Source organism: Cygnus atratus, chromosome 6 (assembly GCF_013377495.2).
Source record: "Cygnus atratus isolate AKBS03 ecotype Queensland, Australia chromosome 6, CAtr_DNAZoo_HiC_assembly, whole genome shotgun sequence".
Classification (NCBI taxonomy): Eukaryota; Metazoa; Chordata; class Aves; order Anseriformes; family Anatidae; genus Cygnus; species Cygnus atratus.
In genome coordinates this window covers 15,211,394-15,224,242 of record NC_066367.1, presented here as the reverse complement: position 1 = coordinate 15,224,242, position 12,849 = coordinate 15,211,394, and the positions used below count along the sequence as shown (strand labels likewise).

The window sequence follows — 12,849 nt, the reverse complement described above, 5'->3', positions numbered from 1 at the left end:
TCCATTTTTACTGAAAATAAGATCATCACAAATACAGTAAAAATTGATAAAAAATTCAGATGAAAACTTAATTCATGAGTTATATGTATATATTTTATATATTTATAAATATGTACATATAAGTATATTTATAAATATATTGTATATATTATTATAAAATATGTCTAACAGATAGTAACAACCAAGTTTACTCTAAAAACAAAGTACATATTGGATTAGACACTTTTTTAAACTTCAAAAAAAAACAACAAACTATCAGTTTGTTAGTATCATATTGGTTATCACTAGCTGTTTCAGGACATTAACTGTCCTCTCACATTACTTAGAAAGATATTGGGTACCATCTGTTCTTGCAAGAGATTTAAGTATACATCTATTAGATATCATGCTATTTATTTAATTCAGTACCCACTTCCCATTGTTGTATCTTCTGAAAAAAAAGTCAATTTAATTACAAGGAATAAAGATAATCTCTTCTACCAGGCTGCCCTGTCATCATGAGAGCTGAGAGGGAACCTGTATGAAGTAGGTTACAGGCGTTAGGAAGAGTAAAACTAACAGCACTTAACATTTAACAAAGACCTAACAAAAACAGAATATATGGCACTTAAAAAAAATTACTATAAGCCAAGAGCTTGTCTAAATCAATCTCAGCACATCTGTCTGATGTAGAGCGTAAACAGGATTAGAGTTGGATTTATCTGCTTGACGCTAATTGTACTCACAGTTTCTGCACATGTCCACTTTTTTTCCCCCAAAATACAGCATGAAAAAAGGCCTGCCTGATATATGAATTTCTAGGAAGTGTTATGCTTCAATTTATCCCATCTCTGTTTTTAAAAAATTAGACTATCCTACAGTTTTCCTATTTACAGTAATCTAATCTCTTATTTAATAAAAAATTTCGTCTAAATACACCAAATCAAAGGGTGAAGTACTAATGCACTCAAATACAGTTTAACTGTAAACAGCAAATAATTTTAAGTGTTAAACTAAGTTTTAAACAAATAGAGTATTTCATGTTTACAGCAAAATTGATCAAAACATACAAAAGAAAAAAACAGTATTATAGAAAATAGAAGAGCTTGAAGAAATGTGTCATTAAAATATAAGCACCAACACTTCAACAACATAACATTTGTTGGACTGTTATCTGACAATAGAGGCCCAACATCTAGGAGTGGTATCTGAGGATTTAATTTCTGTAACAAATATCTGAGAAATACATAAGTCAGGTGTCTGTATAGTTCAAGTACAAGATTTGGAAATAAGGAACCTAAGGTTCTACTCCCTTGGTCACGAATTCTTCGTATGACCTTTGGCAAGTCACGTAGTCCCACTTCATTCTATAGATAGAACTATTACACATTTTATCCTATTAGGCTCTCAAGTTTCCTTCATTGATAGTTCATTGCTATACCTGAGTACAGTGTAACATAATAGATAAACAGAAATAAAACCATCAAGATTATACCAAAGAAAATACAGTGAACAGTAGTTATTACAGTTCTTCTTACACAGCATGAACAGTCTTCAACACTATTATTCCAAATATACAATGAAATACAACTGTATTAATATATTTTTAAAAAGGAAATAGAATGAAAAATAAAAACAGTTTTGACAATATGTTCACAAATTTATGCTTAGCAATATTTATTTAAAAATAATAATTTTAAATAATGCCTAACTATTGTGTATAAAACACCAAGTACTAACTCGAGCCCATTCTTTCCATCAGAAAGTGCAGTAAGGGCCATGCACCCGACTCATGAAACCACTCCAGAGTTTTCAGCTATTACTTTGGTTATGAAGGACTAGCAACGAGAACTATAAATGTGAAAGTATGATCATTTTTTGCCAGAAGAGCTAAGAATCACTGTATAGCTCACGTCAGACTGTTCAATATTAATTTAAATACACAAAGCATAAGACAGAAAAGCTACTTTCAAAACATCTGAATTTTCAAGCTATTTCAAAAAGACCAATCATGCAACACCTGGGGAACCGGGGGGGGGGGGGGGGGGGGGGGGGGGGGGGGGGGGGTTGGAACACGATGCTATGCCTCCTACTCTCTTTCATAACCAGAGAAAGCAAAACTTCACTTACTGCTTGGCCAGAATATTGAACAATGAGATAGAGAGAAGGTGGTAAAGGTGGTACAGCATGAGCCAGGCTGGGGAAGACCTGTTTATTGTTGTTTGGTTGTTTGGTTGTTTTTTAAGATCACCTTTATGCTACTTTAATCCTTTTAAATGGTGTTATAAAGAGATACATAACACAACCAAGACCTTAGTTTAGAAAAATATTTTCCAGACTGTGTGTAATGACCTCCTAGGGAACCACAAGAAGCTCAGGAAGTATTACAAAGCACTGAAGAGATGCATCGCAGATCCTCCAGAGCTGGAGAATAAAAGCAGGGTGCAGCTACTACCTTCATCTTTTAATGCCACCTATTTACTTGCAGCAACAGCTGTAACCCTTCAGGGCAGAAAATTGAGCTTAAAAGCATCTGACAGGAAAACAACCGATTTTCATTCTCCTTTAGAGAATCTCAGGGTGAAGTGATGTATTTTGCCAAGCCAATGCAACACCGTGCCATTAATCCCTCTTCCAATATAGGCACCTACCACAACTGTGGAGTCCAGCCTTTTCTTTGTTTTGTGTCTGGCACTTGACAAAACCAAGTTGAGTCAATCCAACTCCCTAAGGTAGCATAGATTGTCCATTTTATTTTATTTTTTTGCTGGCTTAGTCTTCTGACAAGTTGGTTAATGCAGTCATTTCAACACGAGTCCTGCAACCGGAGATGGCTCAAAGTGATAAGAATATACATAGCAGGAAAGGAAGAAGGACTGGAACTGTCTCTTTTCATCAGCATGAAGTCAATGCGGCTTGAGCCAACATGCTGTGCGCGTTAACTTCTAATTGCTAACTCCTCAAAGATCATCAACAAGAGTCAGCAAGAACTGGGAAAGATGCACACTAATTTTTTAGAACTCTATTCACATGTTATTAAAAAAATATATAATACTCAGAATAAAACTGTACTTTAAAAGTCTATAATGACACAGTTTGTTGGACAAAAAATTACACATTATTTTAATACAGCAGCAAAAGGCATCATGATAATTGTTTACTATTCACGTTTAGCAAAGTCACCCCAAAGAAGGAAACATGGCTGAAAGTACCAGCCAGCAGGTCACTCTTCTCTATACAATGCTTTATTTCTGTATACATCCAGGACTACATTCCTGTATATTCATACAGGCATAATGATCCTAGAAATAAAACGGTTACGAAAGAATACTTTCATAATGCATTAGGATAGTCACCTCAAAAGCATTTCAGTCCCTACTTCCATAAGTCCCTCCCATGGTATTTTAGCACAATGAGTTTAATATAAAGCAGTCCAAGAAACAGAGGCAAGAATCCTTGACTCATGACTTCAGTTGGTTGCTTCCTCCAGCCTTCTGCCCTCCCTTCCCATCTCTCTCCATGTTCCAAACTTCTCTTTCCACAGGACTCCTTCACCAGTTGATTCTGATCCCTGTCCTCCACCACATCTTTTAAAAACTAATCATCCTTGTCCTTCCAAATACCCTAAGGCCTTACTTCTTGCATGAGGCTCAGTACACATCAGTCCCTGAAGCTTTCACTCACATCATGTTCCATGAGCAGCAAAGCACCTTGCTCTCAAACTACAAGGTAACAGCAGAACTTTTTCAGCCAAATACACCAAAATTCATATTTTGAAAGGAAGCCCAATAGTTTATTGAATAAAGACCTGAGCCAAAAAACAGCTCCACCATTGTGTGATTAAAACTTAGCAGAAGACCTAGCATTTTTTCCAGACAAGAAGCTCCACCTTAAGGAAGAGTTTCCCATTCATTCTCCAACAAATGATTTAAAGGAGATTATGAAATGAAAAAATAATCTCCAAAGAAGATCTGCTGGGAATGATGCTTTAGAGAACAGGGTTAGCTGAAAGGAAGGGAGGCAGAGAGCCATTCTGAAACTAACGCACTTGACAGGGGACATGCAAAGTCTGCTTTTTAATAGTTACATTTTCTCATTAACATCATATTAAGAAAGAGGTCACTGAAAATAAATTTACTATAGAAAGCTCTACATTTTACATTAAGAGTGTGGCCCACATACTGCCTAATTTCATAATATGATTGGGAAAGTAGCAGCAAACTTTTCACGAAGTGCCTGAAACTCTGTGGTGTTTCCTGTAAGAAGTGGAAGGAGTTATGTGACAAACGTCCATGCAGTGGAACAAACATCAGCAGTTTGCATCCTTTCGTAAAGCCTCTGCAGACACGGGCATCAGATAAAATAGATAGCTTTACAAAGACCAGCAGCACCACTATCATATAATGGAATTAATTAAAAGAGAGAGGTCAGTGAAATAAAACAGAAGACTGGGATCTAACGACTTATGTGATTTAATACAATGGACTAGCAGAGCTGAAAGGTACTAAAGAAACCCCAAAGAGGAAACATGAGCTTCATTTCACACACTGTTGAAAAATCTCACATATACACACCATTTTGTACCTCCTAATTTGTGTCATAATCATGACAATTACTTCTGCCATTTCAGAAAATAATGGTTAAAAATTAAAATCACCTTCCAAGCCCACAAGACATTACCAAGTTTGATCAATTACAAGTTAATAATTAATTCTACTTGCACTCTTACTGGCAAGAGATTTGCTTCAGCCTCAAATACAGATTTACAAACCATCCAATACTGCTAAATACAAGTGTCTGACATTCAGGAAATTCAGCATGCCTCAAATATCTGAATTTTCATCTTTTCTGAAAAGATTTTCAAGCAAACATTTTTTTTTTTCTGATGAAAAAAAGAACAGACACATCCCATTCTAAACACCAGACAATTCCCTTCCATAAGCTATTGGTAATTCATGCATACTAGCAATTCATGCTTTCAGGTACTGAAGCACAGCTATCAGCTGCTAGATAAGCTCATCCATGAACCTCTCTCATTGATTAACAACTACATGTTCGGTTTTACACTCATTGATCTTTAGTCTGTTTTTCTAGGAGATTTCTTCATAAACTCAGCCGTCCTTTGTATCATACTGCCTGAACCTTCCACACTCGCCCAAGGGTAGGAGATGGCAGCAGCACCACCAAAATCCTCTGGCAAGCATAAAACCCTTCTCTCGCCCCCAATGCGCTTCAGCTCGCTTGCCGCACAGGAATAGGAAGAATGTAAGACTACACCACTTTGCCTGCAGGGATGAATGAATCCCATTTTGTTCACGTAGACCACACTTAACAGACTTAAAAGAAACGCAAAGAAAAAAAAATGTTAGATGATCTTTATATTTTTTCCCCTTGCTCTTAGTGAAAATGTTCATATTTCTCTAATTAACTTTACAAAACATTTTTGGCATATTAAAATATATATTTTATACAACATGATATATGTTTAGTATGAAAAATAATTGCTTAGAACACAATACAAAATTTAAGGTATACTTAGTCAAGTTTTCAGTATACAAATGAGTCCTTTGTACGAAGAATAAAGCTTTCAAAATACGATACTCTAGAATCTTTCTGGTATTACTATCATTGTTAGTATAGGGAACTTGCTACATTTACAGTGATGCATAATCCTGTGACTGAGGAAATTACATTCTCAGACTTTCATCAATTCTAAGATTTTGTTTGTAGCTTAACACGATGACAAAGCTCTCACAAAAGATTTGATACCAATATGATGTGACACAACTGAACCAAACCTTAATTTCACTCACAGTAAGAAATCACAGGATTAAGTAACACTGTGCAGTCTTTTAGAAAAGTTTATTGCTTCCAGATGGATGCAAGTTTCCTTTCAGCACTGATTTTATCTTCTGTACACAGGGTGCCAATGTTGCTATAAATATAGACAAAATGTAGTTATAAAGATAAATTATTAAAATATTGACATAAACAGGCTTATACAATACTGCCTCTTTCCACAGAGGGCAACTACATTAGAGCGATACATATATTACAAATGTTCAACATTAAAACGCGCACCCGTTTCAGAAATTACAGCCCATGTATGAACAAGCACAAATTTACAAGGTATCCATAAAATGACTTCTAATTCAAACTGCGTGCTCTTTGCCCCACGTTGTGTAGTGCCATGTGTTTCACTGCATGGTGCACACTACCAAGATGTCCACCTGTGCCCATGTATCTGTGCAGCAAGCTAAGTATATGCTTACTTCATTTAGCAGCAGAACTGTTGAATATATACCGTAATAATACACGTATGTTGAAATTAAACTAAAACTGTAAATAATAAATGTAAGCTCATTAAATTCCAAACCATGTGCTCAAGACACTGACAAAGTATATCAACAGCTCTACAAAATGTTTTAATAAAAAAATGAATTGTGTAACTGATTGGACTGTAAGAAAATCATATACAATGTTATTTTGAAAATCAAGATACACTAAAAAATTATGGGGGAAGCTGGTACTTTGAGTTGTTTTAATATTTTATGTTGTTACACAGTTCAGGAACTGTAAGAATATTGGTAACAAGTTATTTAAAATATTATTTGAAATTATCACGAGATTCTCAAAAATCTAAAGATCTCCATCTTTCTTTAGATTTGTGTGATAACCACCGCATAAATTTGAATAAGATAATGCATTTTAAATAACATGCAGAATCCAGAAAACACTTTATGAATAATATTTTAGCATTAAGTACCATGAAATTCAAAATTAACAACCAGTATAAAAATAACTTTCACTTTTACGTCAAACTGCATTAATATACTAAGTTACACACAGAAATGTATGCATTTTCAGACAGGCATATCAACTGACACTAATAAAAAAAACACGCTAATAAAAAATTCTAAATAAATAAATAAATAAATGAAGCAAAAAACACCCCATAACAGTCCATGACTTATGCTTCACATCTTTGCATGGCTAGTAACCTCAAACAAGTCATCTCCCATTGTTTTTAGGCAAATTGGCAAGTTCCTTGTCATTTCAACCTATTACTCTTAACTTTGGTATTGTAACTGTAGCTACATACCACATTTACATATGTATTCCTAATCATAGTCACTAAAGGTGATTTGTATCAAAGCATGGAAACCTAAGGACATTTTCATAGTCTTTTGAATATATTTGGGGAGATAAGTAATAATCACACAAAGAATCACAAGAATGCAGCGTGAAACAGTACCAAGAATTACCAGGATCAAATAGAAAGACCACTAATGAACTTAACAAAATACTGATGAGTTCTTGCTGTTGGAGAAACACGCGTGTCAGATGACAAAAAATACTTTTCAAACCTCTATTAAAAAACATGAATTTTTACTCCTCCAAAATGTGAAATGCTAGCACTATACCAAATGGTCACACATCTACAGGGACTACTATCACTACAAGGTTTAAATAAGTATCTCACTTGGAGATCTTGGAAATTTTACTCTTAGCATAAAGATCCTGCATATGGTTGCAGGATCAGAGAGAGATTCACATTCAAAGTACCCATGCAGCCACTAACAGATGCACCTTCAAACTGGATTCAGCAGCAGCTTAGTTAATTCACACCATTACTTCAGAAACACGTCAACTAGCTACCCCTATCACTAAAATCAAGCTACTCTACAGCCTTTGCAAAAAACTGAGACTAAGAAAACTCAAGTAATGATGTCTTTGACAGGATCTTATGCTACATATTACAATAAATATGACTCACATCTGTCCTCTTTGCAGAAAGCCTACTTTCACAACCAACAAAGCCAAATGATGATTATCTTAGAGTCTTTACAGCTCTTTCTACGGGAAATATAAAAATAAAAATTTGTTGTAAAATTCTTTAAGTAGATGCAGCTTAGGAAGAGGCATATCAAGAGGGGAACAAAAGATCTACAGCTGATAATACACAAATAGGGAACAACAGATCAGAAAAAAAGAGTAATTCAGAATTGGAAAACTCCAAAAGCTGGTGAAGATTTCCAGCAGTGTTCAGAAAACTTCTCAGCACCACTTACTCATCTCCCTCTTCTAAAATAGACCATGTAGTTATCAATAAGGATGGAAAAGTTCAGAGTCTAAAATGGCTGACGCGGAACAAAAGTCTTCATTATAAACATAAGTACCTTGCAGATGGAGGCTAGGCAAACACTGACGTACAAATTCTACCAAGAAAACTTGCTTAATAGTGCAAATACAGGTAGAGTTGCAGACGAGTAATGTGTGTTCTTTTACATAAAATATAGTTTAAATATAATTTAACTGTTTTCTGGTACATAAGACCAGCAATATCAGCTCAGAGCAAGAGTCCATCTGTCCCAGTATCCTGTGTCAAACCATAGCCATAAGCAGATGGTAAGAGAAGAGAAGGAATCGAGCAAGCATTTTTTCTATTTCTCTCTAATACTCTTCTACTCCCCACCTGTTTTCATTTGGGATACCCAGAATGGACTGTGGTTTCTAGGTATTTAACAGCTCTCAAATGAGGCCTTCAGTCTCCAGCTGAATCCACAAAATCTTTTAGCATCACCAATATCCTTCGGCACTACATTTCACAGTTCTGTTGTATTCACTGCATCCTTTTGTTTTGAGCCTAGTTCTTCTTATTTGATACACCTGACTTATTATATTGGAAGGTAGAAAGCTATTGCCATCTGCTCCCCCCATGCCCTATCTCAACTGCCTCTCTGTCAGATCAAAAAGAAATAATCCTTACCATAATAATCCATACAACAGTTTAAGTGATAGATGATATTTTCTTCAGAATAAACTTGTGATTATATACACTAGGAACAGTCTAACAACAGTTCCTGATCTTGATCCCAAGCTGATGATGTTAAATAAGAGATGAATACATTACAATATTGTAATTACTGTTAACTGTATCAACTCTTGATTCACTGTCACATCTGTAAAATGGACATGTCTCTGAAGTCCTGCTGTAGGACAGAACCAACAGTATCTAAATGTTTTTCCATTTCTGTTTTAACAGTCCACAAACATACAAACTCAGTGTTTCTGCTTCTCTGTGTTTATTCCATGTCAGCTTTTTCCCTTCCATACCCCTTTCCAACCACATTGTTAATACCAAAGGCACTATGAACTTTTCAGGCAGCCTTCACTCCATGCATTAGAGAAAGAAAACAAACACTAGAAACATAAAACAAATAGAAACATATTTAAAGACAGCTTTCTTTCTACTGTAAGTTCATTTCATTAGCCTTCTTCTGCACACAAACTAATATTGTTAAACTCACAAATGCAAAAAAGCAGTATCTGCTTTAAGCAAAACAAGTGTATATGTATAAATCATACCCTCAGCTCAGTACTGAATTTATGGGTACATTCCACAAACGGTTTCCATAAAACGAGACCTAAGAATGAAACTTCAAAAAGACCACCTGCTTGTTTCCATCATATTTTAAATAATTAACTCTCCAACAAATGTAAGTGCAAAGAAAATGCTGTTTTGTTTGTTCTTCTGTAAGAAAAACATACAAAAAAAAAAAACCCACACCCTTAGTTGTTACTATTCCTCCTTCACAAAAGATGTACGAACAGAAAAGGACCTGGAGGATCTTCCCAGTTTAATCACAGCCTTATTTAATAAACACATTGCTGTTAAGTGACCAAGAATCATCACATTTCTTGTGAAATATTCATAAGCATTCTTTCTCCTTCAAAAAAAGCAGTACCATGTTAAAAATACATATCTATGTAAAATCTTTTCCTGATTATCAGAACATGTTGATATGTTTTTGTGGGCTTACCCCGCAACATGCTAACTACAGAAATTGCTACACAGCACCATAGATCAGTTCAAAGTTTGAAGTCCACATGAGTTACCAACAACTACAGCCACCTATCTGTTTGTGTACTATTGACTAGTGCCATGACAATTTTGATCCCTTGCTAATTACCTCTCCCCCAGGTACATTCACCTTGTAGAGGCGGCAGAGCAGTCCCTCGAAAAGTCCAGCACCACTCAGGTCTGGATCCTTTCACTGCCCTCCCTGGCAGGGCTGCGACGAGCAGTGCACCAGGGAGAAGAGCTGGGCAGGAACAATTTCTTGGTGAACCATCTTCAATACACTCAACAGACCAGCCAAGGAAACGTGTTATTTTCACACAAAATCCCAGCCAGTCATCTTGAAATTTTTCCTGTTTCCTTCTACTTTATTCACATCAGTTGTCATCTAAGTCAAAATACAATTGACTTTTATTTTAAAGCCATTTTCATATGTTACTTTAAGTGAGACTATTTCACTTATTCTGTTTCTGCAATACTAAGCAATACAGAAAAATATAAAGACAATTTTTTACACATCTGTCAAATAAGTGTTTTTAATGTAATGATGAGCATTTAACTACTCAAACTCAGTATCTGCAAAACAGCATTACATTTAGTCATCAGTATTTATTACTGTTACCCTTAGCATGATCATTTGTATGTGAAATTTTGTTTTTCCAAGACTGTCTGCACTGTGTAAAGCTCTGTTTCCAGGATACGTATAATAGTGCAGCACATAACATCTGTTGCTTTGCATTTTCTGAGCTTTGCAAAGCATACTTTCCTATACTCACTTGAGTGTATGAGCTGACAGAAGAGATATATGGTCACAGTTCAAACAAACAGACAGCTACGACTACTACTCCGAACTAAAAAGCCTCTAAGTAACTACCATCTTACATAGCCTGCCTGAACAGACAAAAGCTGGGAAACCCAGAGTTCAGCACTGAATTCTGTTCATGAACTGACCATTTGTTTAGAATTGCAACACACAGGGAGGAAACAGCCACATGCTAGATGAGAGAACTGCGGGGTAAACCCAGTTACCATACGCTTCTAGTCAGAGATTTAATATGTTCTTACATCTACAACTGAATGAGAAGCTGGGGTGGGAGGAATTGCCGCCAGACCTTAAACATAAGTAGAATTTTATTCAATCAAATCCTTACAGAAAGGCTAGTATAACACAAGGTTCACATGAAAATTCAGACCTACATTTTTTTAAATACATTTTCTTATTCTTTTTTTTTTTTTTAACCAAACATATTTGTCTGTTACCACACTGACAGACCATGACAGACCTTCCATGCTATTACTGAGGAAAACTAACAGTTCCTTATAACATAAGAAAAGCAAATGGTGGGCCTGGAAAATAATTTTTAATACCTCTACAAGTTATCTTGGGGTCATGTGAATAACTTTTGATCCACTTTGGATTTTGAGCTCCAATTTTACAAAAAATGAAGCACTGGTTTGAAATACTCTACAAGCTCTGGCTTGCAATCACATTACAAAACCTTCAAATTAGTATGGCTTGAAGCCTTTTCTTGTTTTTTTTTTGCCACTTAAGGACTTATATATTTAATGTATCAATCCCAAAGTTGCTAAGAACTACGTCATCATACATGGATATATATATAAGTTCTGTGTTATGATTTTGTTTTCTTTAATCTCTAGCATTCATAATATACTATTCAATATTTGGCATTTACCATACACACCACACAGAAATACTTGGTAACATTCAGCTAGGATGACAAATACAAATCACAAGAAAAAAAAATAATAAAACAAATACCCACCTATGAAAAAAAAACAAACAGGATATTCTTCAATCCTAAAAAGAAACACACTAGGAAAACATGGGGAAGGAATCAATTCAGAAGCCCACCCTCAATCCCTACATAAACATTTCAAAACACTCCCACTTACAAGCATGATAAAGACACAAAAACAGCTCAAGAGTTTAAACAAATGTGTTCGTCTCCAGGCACCAAACTCATTCCCAAAAGATAAACCTATAGACTACTTTTCTACATCAGACATGAGCAACTCCTGAAAGCTAACTAAATAATGGGGATTTGGATGTTGTGGAGAATGCAGCATGGATTCTTCTCCAAAGAAGAAATGGCACTGTTGGCAATTCTAGCACCACAAACATTCCAGGTTTGGGGGACATTTCTTGTTTCTCCACTGGACTTCTGGACTTACTTTTTTTTTTTCCTCTCATTTTTAATCGCTCCACAAGGACGCACAATAGGAAAACAGCTATATTGAGACATTACGGGGAGCACAATGTTCTCATTCAGTAGAAGCAGTGCATTTTTAATCTGCATAGTTTAATAATAAGAAAATACGTTAGGTTTTTAGGTTCAACCAAGAAAGGCAACTGCATGTTAAATGAGCTGACTTTATTTTTCCTTTGGTAAATTTGTCATTGAAAAATATGAAGTAAATTACTTCTAGCTTCATAATCACCTTTGGAATTAATACACTTTGAATAAAAAGGTATAATGAGATGAGAATGCATGTCAATACACAAAGCCAAAGAAATACAAGAAGCCTAATTATTTTTCAAAATACTAATCTCATACATGCATTTAATTTTTAAAACCATGAAGAGTATTATGTGAAAGTGAATACTATCTTCATACAAACGTACATCATACATTGGAAGCAAAATAATCAGTCACTTTTCCAAATAACACAAGCTCAACACACCGTTTTTTTTTGTTGTTGTTTGTTTGTTTGTTTTTCCTGCAGAGGGCCACAGCAAAACAGTTTGATAATAAAAGCTAAAGTCCCACACAAATACCAATGTCTTCAACTCTTTATCATAATCTATATAAAATCCAGTTACCCAGACCTATCTACATGTGAAAGATGATTATACAGCATGCCTATTCACCCAAGAGGAAGAGCTTCCAACAGGCTAAGAACCCATTTGGGCTGCATTTACAAGGTCATGACTAAGCTGCCAGTCGCAGCGGCACACCATAGCTGAGCTTCACCTGTGTTTGCTGCTT

The 12,849-nt window shown here is 35.4% G+C and overlaps 1 protein-coding gene across 1 annotated transcript in view; it reads right to left on the bottom strand.

The window, feature by feature from the left end:
- Nucleotides 1-12,849, bottom strand: part of CERKL (ceramide kinase like) — a 52,435-nt gene that overhangs the window by 31,751 nt on the left and 7,835 nt on the right. The gene's annotated exons all lie outside the window — the stretch shown is intronic.